Source organism: Ranitomeya imitator, chromosome 4, assembly GCF_032444005.1.
Source record: "Ranitomeya imitator isolate aRanImi1 chromosome 4, aRanImi1.pri, whole genome shotgun sequence".
Classification (NCBI taxonomy): domain Eukaryota; kingdom Metazoa; phylum Chordata; class Amphibia; order Anura; family Dendrobatidae; genus Ranitomeya; species Ranitomeya imitator.
In genome coordinates, this window is record NC_091285.1 from 451,490,152 (window position 1) to 451,512,239 (window position 22,088).

The window sequence follows — 22,088 nt, forward strand, 5'->3', positions numbered from 1 at the left end:
TTTACCACTAACATGAAGCCCAATATGTCACGAAAAAACAATCTCAGAACCGCTAGGATCCGTTGAAGCGTTCCTGAGTTATTACCTCATAAAGGGACACTGGTCAGAATTGCAAAAAACGGCAAGGTCTTTAAGGTCAAAATAGGCTAGGTCGTGAAGGGGTTAAAAACACATGGCAGCTTGTAATTTGTTTTTCATATTGTTATTAATATTTGAGGGTATTGGTCATGTCCTTCTCCACCATCTCCTCCTGCACTGCACTTTATATACTGTTTATTATAATAACTAGAAATAGGCCCGATGCTATCGCATCGAGAGTGCGGTGAAATTAACATCTGTGTATGCTTAGTGGTGCTCACAGGACCAGCGGACATGTCTCACATCGTTTGCGCTTTCCAACATATCTGTTCTGTAGCATCGCACTGCATTTTTGTATGGTGATGAGGCCAAATATTTTTTATTTTTTTTTGTTGGGTACAGTTAAAATGGCAAATCCATAAGCAGTGCCTCAGTGGTATGAAGTATGCACATACCAGTAGTAGAGAGTACTTGTGTGTCTCAGATAGTAAACGCAATTGTTATACAGTATGGGACTGTGTTGAATTTGCTGCGGGTACAGCGTCCGGAAGTCCCAACTGGCGATTATATATGTAGATTACACTATACAGCTAATAGCATCTGTTGAATGACGAGATGCCTATTAGAGCGATAAGATATACTTTACTAACACCATCTCTATTTCTGGAATCACTTGGTTGAGCCTAATACTAATAAATCATTTACCTTTTATAGATGAATACTACATCCGTGTCCTATAAAATGGTTTTCTCATTGTGGTCCGTTATGAGGGTGCATTTGATTATTGGTACAAATTTCTTTAAAGGGCTGGTCCAGCAAAAATAAGGTACCTATCCAATGGAGATCTGACTACTTGGACCTGCTGGGATTTTTATGTTCGTTAGAATGGATCCCCATTGCTCATGCTCGGCTACCAGTTCATTGAGCAACACATAAAATGAATGGCCTGCTGGTTGATCATCTGTCCTCTTGCAACATCTTAAAAAAAGGGTTAAAAGTGCCTTTCCTGGGATAAAAATTACCCAAACTGCCGATCAGTGTGTGACACCCACCAATCAGTGATTTTTCGCCTATTCTGTTGCGCTCTATGAGCGCTTATCTGCTCACGGCAACTGCATTTTTCTTCCTGTGCGGTTCTCTGCTGTGACTTTTGCAGTGTGGTGCGGTCACCCCATCGCGCTGCAGGTACTTCAGCAGTGTTTGAACTCCAATGCATGGCTGACCTTTCCCGGCGCCTGCGCACTGCAGTACTTTGCTCTGCCCTCAGCAGGGCAGACAAAGTACACCTGCGCCGGAGCCGCAGCGTGAATTCAAAAAGAGGACATCATCGTAAGAAGATGGGAGGCCCCGGACCGGACCCCGACGCCCATCGGACCAGGACCGGGACCGCCCCTGGATGAGTTTAATCTAACCTCTTTTTCTCATCTTTCCGGATACATCGGGGGCTTATCTACAGCATTAGAGAATGCTGTAGATAAGTCCCTGATGCTGCTGGGCTTAGCTCACCTTCGATTTTGGGGGTGACAGATTCCATTTAAAGACATATTGGGAGTTGTAGGTTTATACAATACAATTGTACAATTGTACATGGGGATGACCTGACATTCCAAGCTTATTGATGTATACATGTATTGCTGTTGGTTCAGGTACTGCATTCATGTACTGATGGTGTTTCTAGCCCTGCATTCATGTACTGACAGTGCTTCTGGTGCTGCATTCTTGCAATAATGGTGAGGCTATGTGCCAAAGTTGCGGATTCGTGTGCAGATTTTTCCTCACTGTTTTTGAAAAATCCACGGATTTACCACGGATTTCCTGCGGATTTCACCTGTGGTTTTACACCTCCGGATTCCTATTGAGGAGCAGGTGTAAAACACTGTGGAATCGCACAAAGAATTGACATGCTGAGGAAAATAATCTGTAGCGTTTCCGCACGGTATTTTCTGCACCATGTGTATTGCGGATTTGGTTTTCCATAGGTTTACATGGTACTGTAAACCGCACGGAAAACTGCTGCGAATCTGCAGCGGCCAATCCTCAGTGGATCTGCAGCCAAATCTGCAACGTGTGCACATGCCCTGATTCTGCCTCTGCATTCATGTTCTGACGGTGGTTCTGGCACTGCATTAATGTACGGAAAGTGATTTTGCTGCTGCATTCATGTATTGATGATGGTTCTGATGCTGCATTCATGTACTGAAGGTGGTTTTGGTGTATGGATGGTGGTTCTGATGCTGCATTCATTTGTTGAATGTGGTTCTGACCTTGTACACATGTAGCAATCCATGATATCCTTCATTGCTACATTAAAACTTAAAAATCCTCCATACTTACAGATTTGAGGTTATGAGAAGGATGTGGCAAGTTTCTGCTTCAAAAATTCAGTTCAGGTTAGCGCGGTCCCCGCATGTCCCACGGTCTTCGGGCGCGGCAGCTTCTTCCCTTGTTCAGCGGTCACTGGTACCGCTCATTAAAGTTATGAATATGGACACCATTCCCATAGGGGTGGAGCCGCATATTCATTACTGTAATGAGCGGTGCCACGTGACGGCTCACTACAGGAAGAAGCTGCCGCGCCCGGAGACGTGGGACATGCAGGGAGCGCGTCAGAAGCGCCGTGAGCAGGTGAGTATGTCATATTCACCTTTCCGCATTCCACCGCCGCCTCGTCTTCCGCATCCTCTGCAGTGACTGTTCAGGTCAGAGGGCGCGATGACTTATTAGTGTGCGCGCCGCCCTCTGCCTGAACAGTCAGTGCGGAGAGACGGGACGCTGAGGGGCAGCAACGAGAGGTATGTCAGTTGTTTTTCTTAGTACAGCAGCAGCAGCATTACATGTGGCATAATGCTATATGGAGCGTCTATGGGGTCATAAAGAACTGCATGGAGCATTATATGGGGGATCTATGGGGCCATAACTGCATGGAGCATTACATGGGGCATCTACGGGGCCATAACTGCATGGAGCATTTTATGGAGCATCTATGGGGACATAACTGCATGGAGCATTATATGGGGCATCTATGGGGCCATAATGATCTGCATGGAGCATTATATGGAGCATCCATGGGGCCATAAAGAACTGCATGGAGCATTATATCGGGCATCTATGGGGCCATAAAGAACTGAATGGAGCATTATATGGGGCTCCTGATTCAATATAGATATTCAAAAACACTTAACCTACTGATGTCTCAATTAATTTTACTTTTATTGGTATCTATTTTTATTTTTGACATTTACCGGTAGCTGCTGCATTTTCCACCCTAGGCTTATACTTGAGTCAATAAGTTTTCCCAGTTTTTTGTTGTAAAATTAGGGGGGTCGGCTTATACTCGAGTATATTACAAACAGCAGATTTTGCTGCATTTTTGTTGTTGACAATATGCTGCGTTTTTGTTGCCTCTTGTAAATGATGATAAAGTTTACTGCCCCCAAAAAATTATGATGCAACTTCCTTAAGGTTTTTGCACCAAAAATACAGCAAAACTTGATACCTGCGTTTTTGCACTTATTCATTGCTTTCTATGGGTGAAAAAATGCTGCAAAAATGCTGAAAAAAAAAAACGCTGAAAGAAGTGACATGCTCCAGTTTGCAATACCGCAGCAGTTTTCCAAATCAGGAAAAAAACAAACGTATGTGCATGAGATTTCTGAAATCTCATATCTTTTGCTGGTACTGTAAAACGCAGCTTAACATTTACATTAAAAAAGCAGCAAAAACACAACATGTGAACATAGCCTAAATGTCCTAACAGTGGCTCTGGTGATCTTTTCATGTAAGTACCCCTTTAAATTTTATTGTAACCATTGAAATTGGTTTAGTATGGCAATGTGGACCTTGGACCAAAAAATGTTGTACACGTCTGAGTTAAGCTGTGCAGTAGAGCAAGGAGACACACTAACTGCACTATCGCTCTCTGTTCTGTAGACCACAGGTCACTTTAAAGCCTGCAGCCTGCAGAACTATTAGGAAAAATAGGGGGTAGATCTACCGTACACAGCCATGGCCAACTATAGTTTCATGGAGCTGTTGTTTTCCTGCAGTACTTTTGGTCCTTGCCTGCAACAGCTGATCAGCAGGGGTACCGAGTGTTGCATCCCCACCATTCAGATATTGATTTCATATCCGTAGGCTACGGTCACACATTCAGTATGTGGTCAGTATTTTACATTAGTATGTGTAAGTCAAAACCAGGAGTGGGTGATAAATACAGGTTTACCCATCAGGATGGTCCTCCTAACCTGTCTGTAGTACTAAAACCTTACCATGTGTCAAAAGAAGACAATGTGAATAAGGGCCGAGCAGGACAAGGCCAGACTGAGACGCCCATTCATGGGAAGCTATACAGATGACATACTTAGCCGAGAAAGCGGGCTACGACCCTGTTTGTACAAAGTACAAGAAATTACAACGAAACCAAAGAAATGAGCCGGACTATAAGCTGGTGTGTAAGATCATGTTCACACCGCCATTTTACAAAGGAAATTCTGTGCATACAGCCACTAACACCATGGTATTCATCCAGACTGTGGTCACTGTCAGACATATATGTCCTGGGCACATATGCCAACAGTGAGGACAAGCACACTGTGTACTTAGCCTTAGGCCTCGTTCACAAGTTCAGTATGTGGTCAGTATTTTACCTCAGTATTTGTAAGCCAAAACCAGGAGAACAATCAGAGATTGTATTTATCACCCACTTCTGGTTTTGGCTAAGGCTAGGTTCACATTGTGTTAGGGCGATCCGCTTAACGGATCCATTACTTAGCGGCACTAAGGCAATGTAATGGATCTGTTAACACGCCCATAGACTTACATTATCGTAGCGCATCCTAAAGCATATCAAAATCGACATGTGTTAGCGATGATGTGTTACTTTGTGACGCACCCTCGAACGCGGTTTTCAGGTACAATAGGTCTAACGCACAGTGAACGGACGCGATCGCTGTGCATAGACCTCTATTGCTAACGTGTGCTGATAAAATGGTACCATGCGTTAGCGTGATTGTAGTAAAGAAGTGATTTTGGGCATCAGAGTTAAACGGGTGGCACTAACGCGATGTGACCCTAGCCTTACAAATACTGAGGTAAAATACCAAAATGCGAATGTGGCCTAAGAGGCAGTGGCGTATCTATGGGAGGCAGCCGGGGCATGTGCCCCAGGCGCTGCCGACGGGGGCGCAGTCGGGCCGCCTAATTCGGTGGTCCGCAATGTCTCTACCGGCAGCTGCATTCTGCAGCCCCCCGGATTGAGAGTCGGCTGTTCTCTGTGCCGACTGTCAAGCTGACAGCCGGCACAGAGAAGCTGCAGCGCGCCGACTCCCAATATGTGTGGACATACCAGATGTGCAGCCTATGCAGCTGCATCGGGGTCCGGCGGAGATGGAGGGGAGCCCTTGCAGGGTGGTTGCGATGTGCAGGGACAAATCCCTGCAGCTCCGCTGCCTGCAAGAGAAAATAGCAGCGGAGCTGCAGCGATCTGTCTTCCTGCCCGAGCTTCCTCTCACACAGGCAGCGCCGCTGGATGACGTCATCATTCAGCGGCCGGCTGTGTCAGAGGAAGGCGATGAGATGCTGCGGCAGACCGTGTGGAGAGGTGAGAGGTTGTGTGTGTGTGTATATATATAGAGGTGCTGTGTGTGTTGTATGTGTGAGTGTAAAGAAGATGCAAAGAAGAGAGAGCAGCATCCATACCAGGTGATGTCAATCCAAAAAGTTCTTTATTCCGCCATGATAAAAATACAACGTTTCGGCCTGGTTGGCCTTTGTCAAGTATACACAGTGTCCAAAGTAGCCATCTTAAATAGTGTGAAACCCACATGGGCTCCAATCACCATCAAGGGGCGGCCTTTATTAAATATACATTTAATGTGCTTAAATATCAAATAATATACATACATCTAATAAGTAACAGCTAAGCAACACCATCACTACCCATATCCTATGGAAATATATACAGGAAAGCATAAAATTCACAATCACATATATAAACAAACGTCACAGAGGTGCACAGTCCAATGATTGCATTTGTTGTCTGGTTGCCATATCGACATCTCCACCAATCGCATAATGTCCATGGGCCAATCCCCTTTCTCATCCAATCCCTGTGGGTTAGGAGAAAAGGCGCACAAAATAAACCTCCCAATCAAAGCAGAAGGTACAAGGCTGCATGTGAGCGCCATAGGACGCCGGCGCACGCGCACGGCACACTGCAGGACCGATCACCTGACCGCCCCACAGCGTTACCAAGTGCGCAAGCGCCGAACGCCCCCGACATCATAGAGCGCAGGAGCGCACGTGCAAGGCGCACCAATGAGACGACCAACAAGCCGCCTCCCAGCACAACCAAGCGAGTACGCGCCAAGCGCCCCAGAGTAAGCGTCCGCATCGGAGCATCTGACCCGGCAGTGGGTCACACGGCCGGACCAGGAGCCACAGCACAAATATGCTATGGCAACCAGACCGCCCGTACGCCGTACCAGGCCAGCGCTCCAAGGCAGACGCAAGCATAGCCATCTCCATGGCAACCATCCCTCACAAACAACCGTGATGAAGCAGGCAGGGAGCGCAGGGAGAAAAAATACAAAACAACATATAAACAATACGCTAAAAATAGCAGATAAGGCACCTCCATCCACTCTCTGACTGCCAAATCACGACCCTAGGCACAAAAGAGAGAAAAAAAACAGATTACACTAAAAACAAAGTACACAAACAGCACAATATTAAAACACACACGGAGTAGAGTACACACACTGTGTCAAAGGGGAGAATCCTATATATCTGAACACAAATATCAGACTACCTGTAGCACATCAATATTGTAACATAATTTGATGTGCTACAGGTAGTCTGATATTTGTGTTCAGATATATAGGATTCTCCCCTTTGACACAGTGTGTGTACTCTACTCCGTGTGTGTTTTAATATTGTGCTGTTTGTGTACTTTGTTTTTAGTGTAATCTGTTTTTTTTTCTCTCTTTTGTGCCTAGGGTCGTGATTTGGCAGTCAGAGAGTGGATGGAGGTGCCTTATCTGCTATTTTTAGCGTATTGTTTATATGTTGTTATGTATTTTTTCTCCCTGCGCTCCCTGCCTGCTTCATCACGGTTGTTTGTGAGGGATGGTTGCCATGGAGATGGCTATGCTTGCGTCTGCCTTGGAGCGCTGGCCTGGTACGGCGTACGGGCGGTCTGGTTGCCATAGCATATTTGTGCTGTGGCTCCTGGTCCGGCCGTGTGACCCACTGCCGGGTCAGATGCTCCGATGCGGACGCTTACTCTGGGGCGCTTGGCGCGTGCGCGCTTGGTTGTGCTGGGAGGCGGCTTGTTGGTCGTCTCATTGGTGCGCCTTGCGCGTGCGCTCCTGCGCTCTATGACATCGGGGGCGTTCGGCGCTTGCGCACTTGGTAACGCTGTGGGGCGGTCAGGTGATCGGTCCTGCAGTGTGCCGTGCGCGTGCGCCGGCGTCCTATGGCGCTCACATGCAGCCTTGTACCTTCTGCTTTGATTGGGGGGTTTATTTTGTGCGCCTTTTCTCCTAACCCACAGGGATTGGATGAGAAAGGGGATTGGCCCATGGACATTATGCGATTGGTGGAGATGTCGATATGGCAACCAGACAACAAATGCAATCATTGGACTGTGCACCTCTGTGACGTTTGTTTATATATGTGATTGTGAATTTTATGCTTTTCCTGTATATATTTCCATAGGATATGGGTAGTGATGGTGTTGCTTAGCTGTTACTTATTAGATGTATGTATATTATTTGATATTTAAGCACATTAAATGTATATTTAATAAAGGCCGCCCCTTGATGGTGATTGGAGCCCATGTGGGTTTCACACTATTTAAGATGGCTACTTTGGACAATGTGTATACTTGACAAAGGCCAACCAGGCCGAAACGTTGTATTTTTATCATGGCGGAATAAAGAACTTTTTGGATTGACATCACCTGGTATGGATGCTGCTCTCTCTTCTTTACATATGTTTTTGTCCGATTGGATCCTTGGATTTTGGAGCGTGCATCCCTTGTCTGAGTGCTGATGGTTGACCTCGTTATACAGCCGTATGTGTGAGTGTGTCTGTATATTGAGGTGAGAGGTGCTGTGTGTGTATATAGAGGTGAGAGGTGCTGTGTGTGTATATAGAGGTGCTTTGTGTGTGTTGTGCGTGAGTGTGTGTATATATAGAGGTGCTGTGTGTGTTGTATGTGTGAGTGTGTCTGTATATTGAGGTGAGAGGTGCTGTGTGTGTATATATAGAGGTGAGAGGTGCTGTATGGAGCGCCCCCAGACGCAGGGCTGCGGGTTACTCGGTACCGGCCCTCTCTGTCTCAGTTCTAGGGTTGTCACGGTGGCTGGACCCGGTCCGTGACCCTGCTAAGGGGCGTCCAATGAAAGGGGGTGATGAAAGTCGGCTAAGGTTTCGTGACGCCACCTGTGGTATTCGGTCAGGGTGACCAGCGCTGCTTGGGGCCCGCTGGGGTGGTGTTATGGCAGCTAGATGGTATACCTTCCCACAGGTGAAGTATATCCCCAGGGCTTCCCAGTAGTGTAGGTGGTGATGATGTGAGGCGCAGTTAATAACGAGGACACAGGGTTGCAGTCTCTTTACCTTTTACTGAAGACTTCGGGATCCGCAATCCAGAGCACTGCTGACAGGGCTGTCTGAGACCGGCCGGTCCGAAGGCACATCCAGAGTTCCCTTTGCAGGTGGAAATCAGTGCCTACCACTAGGGCCTGTGTGTTGTAGTTCTTCCCTGCTGAGCATTCGGGATAGTCGTCACAACTCTCGTGTTCGTTCTTTCTCTCTCTCTCTCCGTCCCCCAAGTTTATCTGGATAGGACGCACCCGTATGACGGGAAGGCTCGGAGCTATTCTGGGACCCTAGAGACGCCCCTCTCCACGCTTGCCCCCTATGTCTTCTTAGGTGATGTATGGTAGACAGCCAACCTATAATCAACTGTCCTGCGGTATTTAAAGTAGTGCTTGGAGTCAGTTACTTCCTCGGTGTGCCGGTCACCGGCTACGCGCCTCAGTAGGATGTTGCCGTTCTCGGGGCACGACTCCTACTGGCTCTCCTTTGTGCTTTGATCTCATTTCTCACTTTTCCACAATATCCTTCTCTTCGTGTCCTTTCTTATAATACCGCCGCAAGGTAGTGCAAGTGCGGTTCCGTCACTTTCTTCTCTTTCTGCTAGGCCCCTGTCAGGAACCCACCCCTGACAGGTCCTCCCTGGAGCTCTCCCAGGCTGCGTTCTGTCCTAACTTCCTATCCAACCCCCACTTTTACCAGTGTGAGGAGCGGCCTAATACATAGTGCCTTTTGCTCCCCCTGGTGGCCAGAGTGTGAAGTGTAATGTGTGCTTGTGATACCTGGTCAGGTGAACTCCTTTAGTGCAATCAGACATAACATCACTCCCCTTAGTGGCAGAGCGACATTACTGCAACGCCCCGACTCTGGGGCGCTGCACTGTATGTGTGTTGTGTGTGGTATATATAGAGGTGAGAGGTGCTGTATGTGTGTTGTGTGTGTGTTTAAATAGAGGTGAGAGGTGCTGTGTGTGTTGTGCGTGTGTGTATATAGGTGAGAGGTGGTGTGTGTGTGTGTGTGTGTGTGTGTGCATGCGTGCATGCATAGCGCTGCAGGTGAATGTGAATGTTTTGTGTGTGTTCGTGGAGGAGAGGCGAGTGCAATGATGGGGCTGAAGGGGAGAGGGCAATAATTGGGATGGAGGGGGAGGAGGAAATGATGGATGTGGTGGAATGGGCAATGATGGAGGTGGCAATGCTGGAGGTGGAATAGGCAATGATGGGGTGGGGGGAGGAAATGATGGAGGTGGTGGAATGGGCAATGATGGGGGTGGGGGAGGCAATGATGGAGGTGGAAATTGGAATGGGCAATGATGGTGGTGGGTGGAGAATGCAATGATGGTGGGGGAGGAGCAAATAATGGAGGTGGTGGAAAAGGCAATATGGGGAGCGACGGGGGAATGTATGTGGACATAGTATGAGTAGAGATGTGAAAAATGTATGTGGACAGAGTATGGGGAGTGAGGGTGATGGGGTGTGTGCAGACACAGTATGGGGAGTCAGGTGAGCAGGCAGTGTAGAAAGTGAGGGGGTAAATATATGAGGAGACAGTATTGTGAACAGGGGGATGTGAGAGGAGACAGTATGAGGAGGGAGGAGAATAGTGTGAGGAGACAGTATGGGGGAGAAAAGTGATTGGGCACAGAATAGAAACTGAGTAGTAGGGGTGTAGCATGGAGGGACAGTGTAAGGGCACAGCCAGGAGGGGACAGTATACCAAGGAGGGGGAGTGTGATGAGAGAGTACAGTATAAATACCGGGCCCTGTAGGGGGGCACAGTGTGAGAGGACAGTGTGAAGAGGGGGCCGGTATGGAAAGGAGAGGTAAGTGTGAAGAGCATGTACCATAAGAGGGACAGTGTGGGGTCATATTTTGTGCAGACAATATAATGAGGGGCAATTTTTTATTCAGGAGCATTATAATGACACTTATATCTTTAAGGGCATCATGTGGAGATTTTCTGCAAAAGAGCGGAGAAGATGGAAGTCTGCAGAGACGGCTGTGGATGAGAAAACTCATCATGGGGTGTGGACAAGATGAAGAAAAGGAGAACGACTCCAGAGGCGACGTCATCTATAAGGTACCTGGATGTAAATGTTATTTGTGATACTAAAAAACTCCAGGTTTGTAATGAGTCTGCAGTCATTCTTTGTGACTGCAGACTTCTGTATTCTCACAGTGCGCACTGCACGCTGTCAGGATTCTCTGGTGCTGGCGATTTACATACATGTGATCACGTGCTGACTAGACATGTGTGGCCTCACTCAATGAAAATGTTCTGAGTGAGGCCGGGCACGTCTAGTCGGAATGTGGCCAGACGTATACAAATCACATGCTTGTGCTGACATCACTGTCCACCGGCAAGGGGGAATCCTAAAAGTGTGCAATGCATTAGTTGTGAGAATTCAGAAGTCTGCAATGTCAGGATTCAGCTCTGCAGGTTCCAGTAGTCGTCACATGGACACTTCACTCATATGTGATTTTCATACTTGTGGTCCTGTGACAACGAGCATCTCTTCTGCTTCTCTCAGTTTTTCACTGATCATTGAGAGTATTAGGGAGAGGAGCTCGTCGGTACATGACTAAGTGTGAAAATAGCATATGTCCTTGGTGGTGGTGGTGCCAAAATGAATTCTTGCCCCGGGTGCCAGAAACCCTAGATACGCTTCTGCTAAGAGGTATAATAGCGCCCCCAAGGGCCATGACTATGAATTGCTTTTCACCGCACAGAGCAGGAATAGTGCTGTTATTGCCTCTCCTTCACCCATGAAGAGCTGGCATCTATGTCACATTTTGTAGGGATGCATCAGGATTTTTCATGTGCTCTGAAAACGCAGCTTGTTGCGAATTTTGGGTGTTAAAAAAATCTGCAGACATCCTAGTACGTGGCAGCGCATCCAAAAAACATATGATTGTCAATGTAGACGCCCCGAATCAGGCTGCCTGCGCCCGATCTGCCTGTGGACGTCACACTGCGCAGCCTCCGAGAACCATTCTTTTTTCCTTTCACGTTCACCAGTATCTCCGCTCTCCTCTGCCCCAGAAGTCAGAATTTGACATTTCCAACCAAATCCTGATCAGGAGGCAGTTCCATACGTTTCCATCCATTTGCAGAAAAAATACAGATGCAGATAAATCGTGTCCAAGAGGGAATGATTACAGCAATGTACAAAACCGCCACATATGAGAAAGTAATACGAGGGGCCTGTTCACAAGAGCTGACAATCTGGGGCAACAGCAATGCTGAACACTGTCTGTACTGCTTCACTAGATACGTATCCAGGTGTATAAGGCCATGTTCACACAGTGCGTTTTTTACTGCGGAACCGCAGCGGTTTTGCCGCTGCGGTTCCGCAGCTGTTTTCCATGCAGGGTACATAACAATGTAACCCTATGGAAAACAGTCACTGCTGTGCACATGATCCGTAATTTCGTTTAAAAAGCCGCGCAGAATAGCTGCGGCAAAAAAGAAGGAGCATGTCACTTCTTTTTCCTGAACCGCAGCGGTTCTGCACCCATAGACCTCCATTGTGAGGTCAAAATCGCAGTAAAACCCGCAGATCAAAAATATATCTGCGGGTTTTACTGCGATTTGATGTGCAGAACCGCTGCAGCAGGAAGTGCGGGGGAGCGGGCAGAAGTGCGTGGGCGGAGTGTGGCTGCCCCCCCGTGCTCCGATGCCCCCCCCCCCGTGCTCCGATGCCCCCCCCAGTGCTCCGATGCCCCCCCCGTGCCCTAATCTCCCCCCCTTATACTTACCCGGCGTCCCGGTGTCCGTCCGGCCGTCTTCTCCCTGGGCGCCGCCATCTTGCAAAATGGCGGGCGCATGCGCAGTGCGCCCGCCGAATCTGCCGGCCGGCAGATTCGCTCCAAAGTGCATTTTGATCACTGAGATATAACCTATCTCAGTGATCAAAATAAAAAAATAGTAAATGACACCCCCCCCACTTTGTCACCCCCATTGGTAGGGACAATAAAAAAATTAAGATTTTTTTTTTTTTTTTCACTAAGGTTAGAATAGGGGTAGGGGTAGGGTTAGGGGTAGGGTTAGGGTTAGGGTTAGGGTAAGGGTTAGGGGTAGGGTTAGGGGTAGGGGTAGGGTTAGGGTTAGGGGTAGGGTTAGGGTATTTTCAGCCATTTTAGCCCTAAAAAGCTTCCTAGGAAACACACAGTCTCTGCATAAAAAAAGGATAAAAAAACGCATCAAAAAACGCATCAAAAACGCATCAAAAAGGACCAAAAAAAGGACCTGCGTTTTCTGCCAAGAGCTGCAGTTTTTAAAAAAAACTGTCCTGAAAAAAAAAGGATGGAAATCCTGAACGTGTGAACATACCCTAATGAGGCCGTCACTGTGCAGCAAACACCGGGAACCGGACACTGGAAAACGGAGCTCTAGTTACAAAAAGAGCCGCAGGTGAGCGGAGCCGCCGGACCGCCCATCACAGCAGGCCACGCCCACTGCACAGAAGTCACGCCCCGGTGAGCTAGCCACACCCACTGTGAGCCAGAGCATCTTCATCCATCCACCACGGAATACAAGGGAGTGACCGCTCCGTGCTCAGCTGACGGATTACACCGCACTCACTTTATTGACACTTCCATCACGTACAAGACCCACGCAGGGACGTTCAGAGATCTCGCGATACCGGGACGTGGGTAGATCCGGGAGACAGGAGAAGCTGGATACATACCAGGACTGAGGGACGCGGCGTGTAATGACAATCTGCGCGGCGGCTGCGACCTGCTAGACCGGGTGAGTCCTCCGTGTGCGGGGCCGAGCGCGACCCCTGTGTGTAGGACGTGCTGCAGGCGGTACTCCGTGTCATGGTGGGCTCGTGTTTGTGGTCCGGTGTCTGCACCGTGATGTAACATGGGTGAGGGGCACCACGGTGGGGGTGAGTCTGGGGGTGAGGGGCGCAGTGACATTTGATGACATTGAATGTGTTATTAGTCGCCGCCTGTTTTCCTGTGTATAATGTGTGTGTGATATACATACTGTCTATATGGGGAGGGTATATATAATGTGTGATATATATATATATATATATATTTTACACATGAAAATCCCCACTCCAGCAGACCCTGTGTGCGGCCACCTAGATGGCCCCAGTGGTTTGTCCGCCCCTGTGTGTGAGGCCCATGGGGTCTCTGTCTCCTATGTCTGTGTCAGTTGTGCATCAGTGCCTTGAGCCAAATCTTGGCAGTGCCCCTGATGTGTAACCCCGAGCCCCCGCCCTCCATACAAATAACCGCCTGTACACACAATCCTACATTAGACTATCCCACCCGTGTACTGAGAGCGATCGGTGACTCCGGCCTCCTTCAGATGTTCGTATTTTCCACATACTGTAGTAGGTGCGAGTCCTGTCTATGGGGCTGTTCACATTTCCAGGTTTTTAATCCGAGTGGCACATAAAGCTTTGGTCAGTATTTGACCTCAGTATGTGTAAGGCAGGGTTCACATTGCGTTGGTGCAGTCCGTTGAAAGCATGCATTAATCGAACTGCACCAACGCTAGTGCCTTTTTAAAGATCACATTATGCGATCGTGCAGATGCTCCACCTATGCCATCGGTGACGGACCCGGAAATACTCCAGAGCGTGTCTGAGGGTCCGTCACAGAATGACAGCACATCGCTAACACATGCCGATAATGACATGCGCTGTGCTACGTAGTGGCAGCCAATGGGTGCGCTACCGCATCTGTTACATAGCATTAGTGCCGCTGTGTAACGGATGCCGTCAGCGCATTGCCATTGACGCAGTGTGAACCCTGCCTAAGCCAAAACCAGGAGTGGGTGATAAATACAGAAGTGGTGCATATGTTTCTGTTATACTTTTCCTCTGATTGTTCCACTCCTGGTTTTGGCTTACAGATACTGATGTGAAATACTGACCAAATCCTGATTGTGTGAACGTGGCCTAATAATGGTGCTCAAAGTAAAGTCTGGTCTGACTGTGTCCAAGAGAAACATTCATTGAAAACTTGTTTACACTTTAATTTCACATTAAACTCTCCAAAATGTATGTACGACTGCCGTGTTCCCCAATATTCCCCCAGTATAGCATGCTGTGCCCAGAGATCCTCACTCTGTCCAGCTGCTTTTTGTGCCTGCCAGTGCCACACAATAGCTGTTGTCATCAGTAGGATTAAAAAGTAAAAGGAAATGCTTGTAATGTCCCTATAAAACAATCCGCACTGGAGAAAGCGAGGCGGTGGTGATCATCCAGGACAACTCGAGTAGATCTTCAGTCTGAGGACCTTGAGGGGAAACTATTTACATGATGGAACATGATTCTATTTTTTCACTTATGGATATATAGTAGTGTGGAAGTTCCTGATTTCCTATTCTTTTGTGTTTGACACGCTTAAATGTTTAAGATCACCAAATAAATTTAAATATTAGACAAAGATATCACAAGAAAACACATAACACAATATATAAATGAAGGCTTTTTATTAAGGGGGAAAAAAATTACAAACCTATAGGTCCCTGTGTGAAAAATTGATTTCCCCTTCCTTAAAACATAAATTAACTGTGGTTTATCACATCTTTGGGAAGCTGAATTCAAATGTCCTAGCCACACGCAGGCCTGATTACTGCCACACCTGTTCTCAGTCAAGAAATTACTTAAATAGGCCCTGCCTGAGGCCAGTCTCGCACGTCCAGATAATTCCGGTACCAGGGAAATCGGTATCGGAGGTGTCCATGTGCTCACGTGGCACATCAGTGTGGCACACGTGCGGCAGCCGTGTGCCGCCTGAGGACCACACGGACCGTGCAGGAGAGACTGCGCTGTCCCTTGCGTGTGGTGCTGAAGTCGACATTCATCCCTTCTGTCCTGCTCGGCTGAAAGCAGCGCTTGCAGGAAAGAAGGGATGAAAAACAGTTATTTTTTGTTAGTTTGGGGTCACCTCCCGCCTCTCACCCCCCATGCGCCCGCCCGCTTGCAGAGAAATACTCACCCAGCTCCTGCGATGCCTCCTCTCAGCGCTGGCAGCCGCACGTGGTACCGCTCATTACAGTGATGAATATGCGACTCCACCTCCCATAGGAGGTGTGCATCCATGTGCGGTATGTGTTTACACAGACCCATTGACTTTAATGGGTCCGTGTGATCCGTGCACTCCCACGAACACTGACATGTCTCCGTGTTTTGCAAATGGACACAAGGTCCGTGAAAGCACCCTGACATGTGCAGAGACACCTTTACTTTACTGTGTCTATGTGAGTCAGTGTCTCCGGTACGTGAGGAAACTGTCACCACACATACCGGAGCCACTGACGTGTGAAACCGGCCTCACAAAGTGATGTCCAAAAGCTAGACATCATGTCGCGATCCAGAGAAATTGTGGAACAAATGAGAAACAAAGCAATGAAGATCTATCGGTCTGGAAAAGGTTCTAAAGCTTTGAGACTCCAGCAAATCATAGTGAGAACCATTATCCACAAATGGCAAAAACATAGAACAGTGGTGAACCTTCTCAGGAGTGGCCGGCTGACCAAAATGCCCCAAGAGCGTAGCGACAACTCATCCAAGAGGTCACAAATGACACCAAAACAACATTCAGAGAACTGTATACATCACTTGCCTCAGTTAAGGTCCGTGTTCATGACTTCACCATAAGAAAGAGACTGGGCAAAAAATGATCTGCATGGCATAATTCCAAGACACAAACCACTGCTGAGCAATAATAATATAAAGGCTTGGGGATTTTGCCAGAAAAATCTTAATGGTCCCCAAGACTTTTGGGAGAATACCTTGTGGACTGACGAGACAAAAGTTGAACTTTTTGGCAAGGCTGTGGAGTAGGTAAGCCAAACCTCAGGCTCCTCAATTTCTCTGACATCCAACTCCATGATTCAGACTCCAATTCCACAGCCCTGCCTCACTACTGAGCAAGTACATAACGTGCAGTACATCTCAACTAAAAGTCTAAATCCTTAGATAAGATATTTATAGGACACTTCATAACTTTCCCAAATTCTTATGAGAATTTACATCATACTGCATTGAACTACTGTACCAAGTTATTATGTATTTTGGGATGCGGAGTCGATCCGTTTTATACTGACTCCGACTCCACCAAAATGGACACCAACTCCTCCTCCACAGCCCTGCTTTTTGTAAAGTTTGTCTACATCTGACATAGAAGTAACACAGCATTTCAGAAAAGGAACATCATACCCATAGTCAAATATGGTGGTGTTAGTGTGATGGTCTGGGGTTGTTTTGCTGCTTCAGGACCAATCACTTTTTCACACAGGGCACTGTAGGTTGGGGTTTCTTTTCTCTTATTAATAAAGCCCTTCTTTTATAAACTGCATTTTGTGTTCTCTAATATTTAACTCCTTCGCCCCCAAAGCCGGTTTTCTCCTTCCTGACCAGGCCAATTCTTACCCGTGTAACTTTGAGATCATAATTCTGGAACGCTTCAATGGACCCCACTGATTCTGAGATTTTCTCGTGACATATTGTACTTCATGACAGTGGTAAAATTTCTTTGATATGACTTGCATTTATTTGAGCGAAAAAAAAAAAAAAAAAAAACCAAATTTGGGGAAAAGTTCACAATTTTTCTATTTTTATGCCCTTAAATCAGTCATATCGCACAAAAGTTATAAGGGTTAAAAGTTAACCAGCGATTTCTCATTTTTACAACAAAATTTGCAAAACTTTTTTTTTTTCTTAAGGGACCACCTCACATTTGAAGTGACTTTGAGGGTCCTATATAACAGAAAATACCCAAAAGTATGCGTATGCAGCATCAATAGTAAAACGATCTGTTCAAAATAATAATAATTAAAAAAAAAGGTTATTCTCACCCTCCGACGTGGTGCGCTGTACTCGGCGGTGCAAGCGGCAGATTCCGGTGCCAAGGATGCTATGCGAGAAGGACCTGCCATTACGTCACGGTCATGTGACGGCGACGTCATCACAGGTCCTGCGCTCATACCAACCCTGGGATCGGAAGCTGCTGCGTGCACCGCACACAGGTGCCAGGACTACAAGGGGCCTTCGGAAGGTGAGTATATGTTTAGTTTTTATTTTAAGTCATTTTTAACCCCTTAATCCCATATGACGTACTATCCCGTCGAGGTGGGGTGGGCTTTAATTCCCACCGACGGGATAGTACGTCATAGGCGATCGGCTGCGCTCACAGGGGAATCGCGGCCGGGTGTCAGCTGTCTATCACAGCTGACATCCGGCACTATGTGCCAGGAGCGGTCACGGACCGCCCCCGGCACATTAACCCCAGGCACACCGCGATCAAACATGATCGCGATGTGCCGGCGGTATAGGGAAGCATCGCGCAGGGAGGGGGCTCCCTGCGGGCTTCCCTGAGCCCTCCGCAGCAACGCGATGTGATCGCGTTGCTGCGAGGGTCTCCTCACCTCCCTGCCTGCTCCAGACCTGGATCCAAGATGGCCGGGGATCCGGGTCCTGCAGGGAGGGAGGTGCCTTACCAAGTGCCTGCTCAGAGCAGGCACTTGGTAAAGCTGCAGCGCTGTTTGACAGATCATTGATCTGTCAAAGTGCTGTGCAAACTGGCAGATCACCGATCTGTATTGTCCCCCCCTGGGACAAAGTAAAAAAGTAAAAAAAAAATTTTCCAAATGTGTAAAAAAAAAAAAAATATTCCTAAATAATGAAAGAAAAAAAAAAATATTATACCCATAAATACATTTCTTTATCTAAATAATAAAAAACAAACAATAAAAGTACACATATTTAGTATCGCCGCGTCCGTAACGACCCGGCCTATAAAACTGTCCCACTAGTTAACCCCTTCAGTAAACACCGTAAGAAAAAAAAAAAAAGAGGCAAAAAACAGCGCTTTATTATCATACCGCCGAACAAAAAGTGGAATGACATGCGATCAAAAAAAGATATAAATAACCATGGTACCGCTGAAAGCGTCATCTTGTCCCTCAAAAAACGAGTCGCCATACAGCATCATCAGCGAAAAAATAAAAAAGTTATAGTCCTGAGAATAAAGCGATGCAAAAATAATTATTTTTTCTATAAAATAGTTTTTATCGTATAAAAGCACCAAAACATAAAAAAATGATATAAATGAGGTGTCGCTGTAATCGTACTGACCCGAAGAATAAAACTGCTTTATCAATTTTACCAAACGCGGAACGGTATAAACGCCTCCCCCAAAAGAAATTCATGAATAGCTGGTTTTTGGTCATTCTGCCTCACAAAAATCGTAATAAAAAGCGATCTAAAAATGTCACGTGCCCGAAAATGTTACCAATAAAAACGTCAACTTGTCCCGCAAGAAACAAGACCTCACATGACTCTGTGGACCAAATGTGGAAAAATTATAGCTCTCAAAATGTGGTAACGCAAAAAAAAATTTTTTTGCAATAAAAAGCGTCTTTCAGTGTGTGACGGCTGCCAATCATAAAAATCCGCTAAAAAACCCGCTATAAAAGTAAATCAAACCCCCCTTCATCACCCCCTTAGTTAGGGAAAAATTAAAAAAATGTATTTATTTCCATTTTCCCATTAGGGTTAGGGCTAGGGTTGGGGCTAAAGTTACAGTTAGGGTTTAGATTACATTTACAGTTGGGAATAGGGTTGGGATTAGGGTTAGGGGTGTGTCAGGGTTAGAGGTGTGGTTAGGATTACTGTTGGGATTAGGGTTAGGGGTGTGTTTGGATTAGGGTTTCAGTTATAATTGAGGGGTTTCCACTGTTTAGGCACATCAGGGGCTCTCCAAACGCGACATGGTGTCCGATCTCGATTCCAGCCAATTCTGCGTTGAAAAAGTAAAACAGTGTTCCTTCCCTTCCGAGCTCTCCCGTGTGCCCAAACAGGGGTTTACCCCAACATATGGGGTATCAGCGTACTCGGGACAAATAGGACAACTTCTTTTGGGGTCCAATTTCTCCTGTTACCCTTGGGAAAATACAAAACTGAGGGCTAAAAAATATTTTTTGTGGGAAAAAAAAGATTTTTTATATTCAAGGCTCTGCGTTATAAACTGTAGTGAAACACTTGGGGGTTCAAAGTTCTCACAACACATCTAGATGAGTTCCCTGGGGTGTCTAGTTTCCAATATGGGGTCACTTGTGGGGGGTTTCTACTGTTTAGGTACATTAGGGGCTCTGCAAACGCAATGTGACGCCTGCAGACCATTCCATCTAAAGGTACTGTCACACTAGACGATATCGCTAGCGATCCGTGACGTTGCAGCGTCCTCGCTAGCGATATCGTCCAGTGTGACAGGCAGCAGCGATCAGGCCCCTGCTGGGAGATCGCTGGTCGGGGAAGAAAGTCCAGAACTTTATTTCGTCGCTGGACTCCCCGTAGACATCGCTGAATCGGTGTGTGTGACACCGATTCAGCGATGTCTTCGCTGGTAACCAGGGTAAACATCGGGTAACTAAGCGCAAGGCCGCGCTTAGTAACCCGATGTTTACCCTGGTTACCATCCTAAAAAGTAAAAAAACAAACAGTACATACTTACCTACAGCCGTCTGTCCTCCAGCGCTGTGCTCTGCTCTCCTCCTGCTCTGGCTGTGAGCGCCGGAAAGCAGAGCGGTGACGTCACCGCTCTGCTTTCTGGCTGCCCGGCGCTCACAGCCAGACCAGAGAAGCAGAGCGCCGAGGACAGACAGCGATAGGTAAGTATGTAGCGTTTGTTTTTTTACTTTTTAGGATGGTAACCAGGGTAAACATCGGGTTACTAAGCGCGGCCCTGCGCTTAGTTACCCGATGTTTACCCCGGTTACCGGGGACCTCGGGATCGTTGGTCGCTGGAGAGCTGTCTGTGTGACAGCTCTCCAGCGACCAAACAGCGATGCTGCAGCGATCCGGATCGTTGTCGGTATCGCTGCAGCGTCGCTATGTGTGACGGTACCTTAAGTCTGCATTCCAAATGGCGCTCCTTCCCTTCCGAGCCCTCCCATGCGCCCAAACAGTGGTTCCCCCCCACATATGGGGTATCAGCGCACTCAGGACAAATTGGGCAACAACTTTTAGGGTCGAATTTCTCTTCTTACCCTCGGGAAAATACAAAACTAGAAGAAGAGGGGACGGGAAGAAAAACATTAGACTCGAACAAAGACGACCCAGGAAAACATACTCAGAAGGGAGGTAAGAACATTTCTAAAACAATCCACAGTGAGGAGATTGGAACAAAACAAAATCCTCTAAACTGCATGCTCGCAAACGCCAGAAGCCTGACAAACAAGATGGAAGAACTAGAAGCAGAAATATCTACAGGTAACTTTGACATAGTGGGAATAACCGAGACATGGTTAGATGAAAGCTATGACTGGGCAGTTAACTTACAGGGTTACAGTCTGTTTAGAAAGGATCGTAAAAATCGGAGAGGAGGAGGGGTTTGTCTCTATGTAAAGTCTTGTCTAAAGTCCACTTTAAGGGAGGATATTAGCGAAGGGAATGAGGATGTCGAGTCCATATGGGTTGAAATTCATGGAGGGAAAAATGGTAACAAAATTCTCATTGGGGTCTGTTACAAACCCCCAAATATAACAGAAAGCATGGAAAGTCTACTTCTAAAGCAGATAGATGAAGCTGCAACCCATAATGAGGTCCTGGTTATGGGGGACTTTAACTACCCGGATATTAACTGGGAAACAGAAACCTGTGAAACCCATAAAGGCAACAGGTTTCTACTAATAACCAAGAAAAATTATCTTTCACAATTGGTGCAGAATCCAACCAGAGGAGCAGCACTTTTAGACCTAATACTATCTAATAGACCTGACAGAATAACAAATCTGCAGGTGGTTGGGCATTTAGGAAATAGCGACCACAATATTGTGCAGTTTCACCTGTCTTTCACTAGGGGGACTTGTCAGGGAGTCACAAAAACATTGAACTTTAGGAAGGCAAAGTTTGAACAGCTTAGAGATGCCCTTAATCTGGTAGACTGGGACAATATCCTCAGAAATGAGAATACAGATAATAAATGGGAAATGTTTAAGAACATCCTAAATAGGCAGTGTAAGCGGTTTATACCTTGTGGGAATAAAAGGACTAGAAATAGGAAAAACCCAATGTGGCTAAACAAAGAAGTAAGACAGGCAATTAACAGTAAAAAGAAAGCATTTGCACTACTAAAGCAGGATGGCACCATTGAAGCTCTAAAAAACTATAGGGAGAAAAATACTTTATCTAAAAAACTAATTAAAGCTGCCAAAAAGGAAACAGAGAAGCACATTGCTAAGGAGAGTAAAACTAATCCCAAACTGTTCTTCAACTATATCAATAGTAAAAGAATAAAAACTGAAAATGTAGGCCCCTTAAAAAATAGTGAGGAAAGAATGGTTGTAGATGACGAGGAAAAAGCTAACATATTAAACACCTTCTTCTCCACGGTATTCACGGTGGAAAATGAAATGCTAGGTGAAATCCCAAGAAACAA

At 46.6% G+C, this 22,088-nt stretch overlaps 1 protein-coding gene across 3 annotated transcripts in view; it reads left to right on the top strand.

Annotated features, from left to right (window-relative positions):
* Positions 1-13,168: 13,168 nt before the first annotated feature.
* The window catches only part of SCAMP5 (secretory carrier membrane protein 5), a 75,820-nt gene continuing 66,900 nt past the window's right edge, over positions 13,169-22,088 (top strand). For 2 of the 3 annotated variants that reach the window (XM_069765755.1, XM_069765754.1), the window contains exon 1: positions 13,175-13,431. The gene's annotated coding sequence lies outside the window, so the exon portion shown is untranslated. Of the gene's footprint in view, positions 13,432-22,088 lie in introns of all 3 variants that reach the window. The other variant, XM_069765753.1, reaches the window with a different exon arrangement.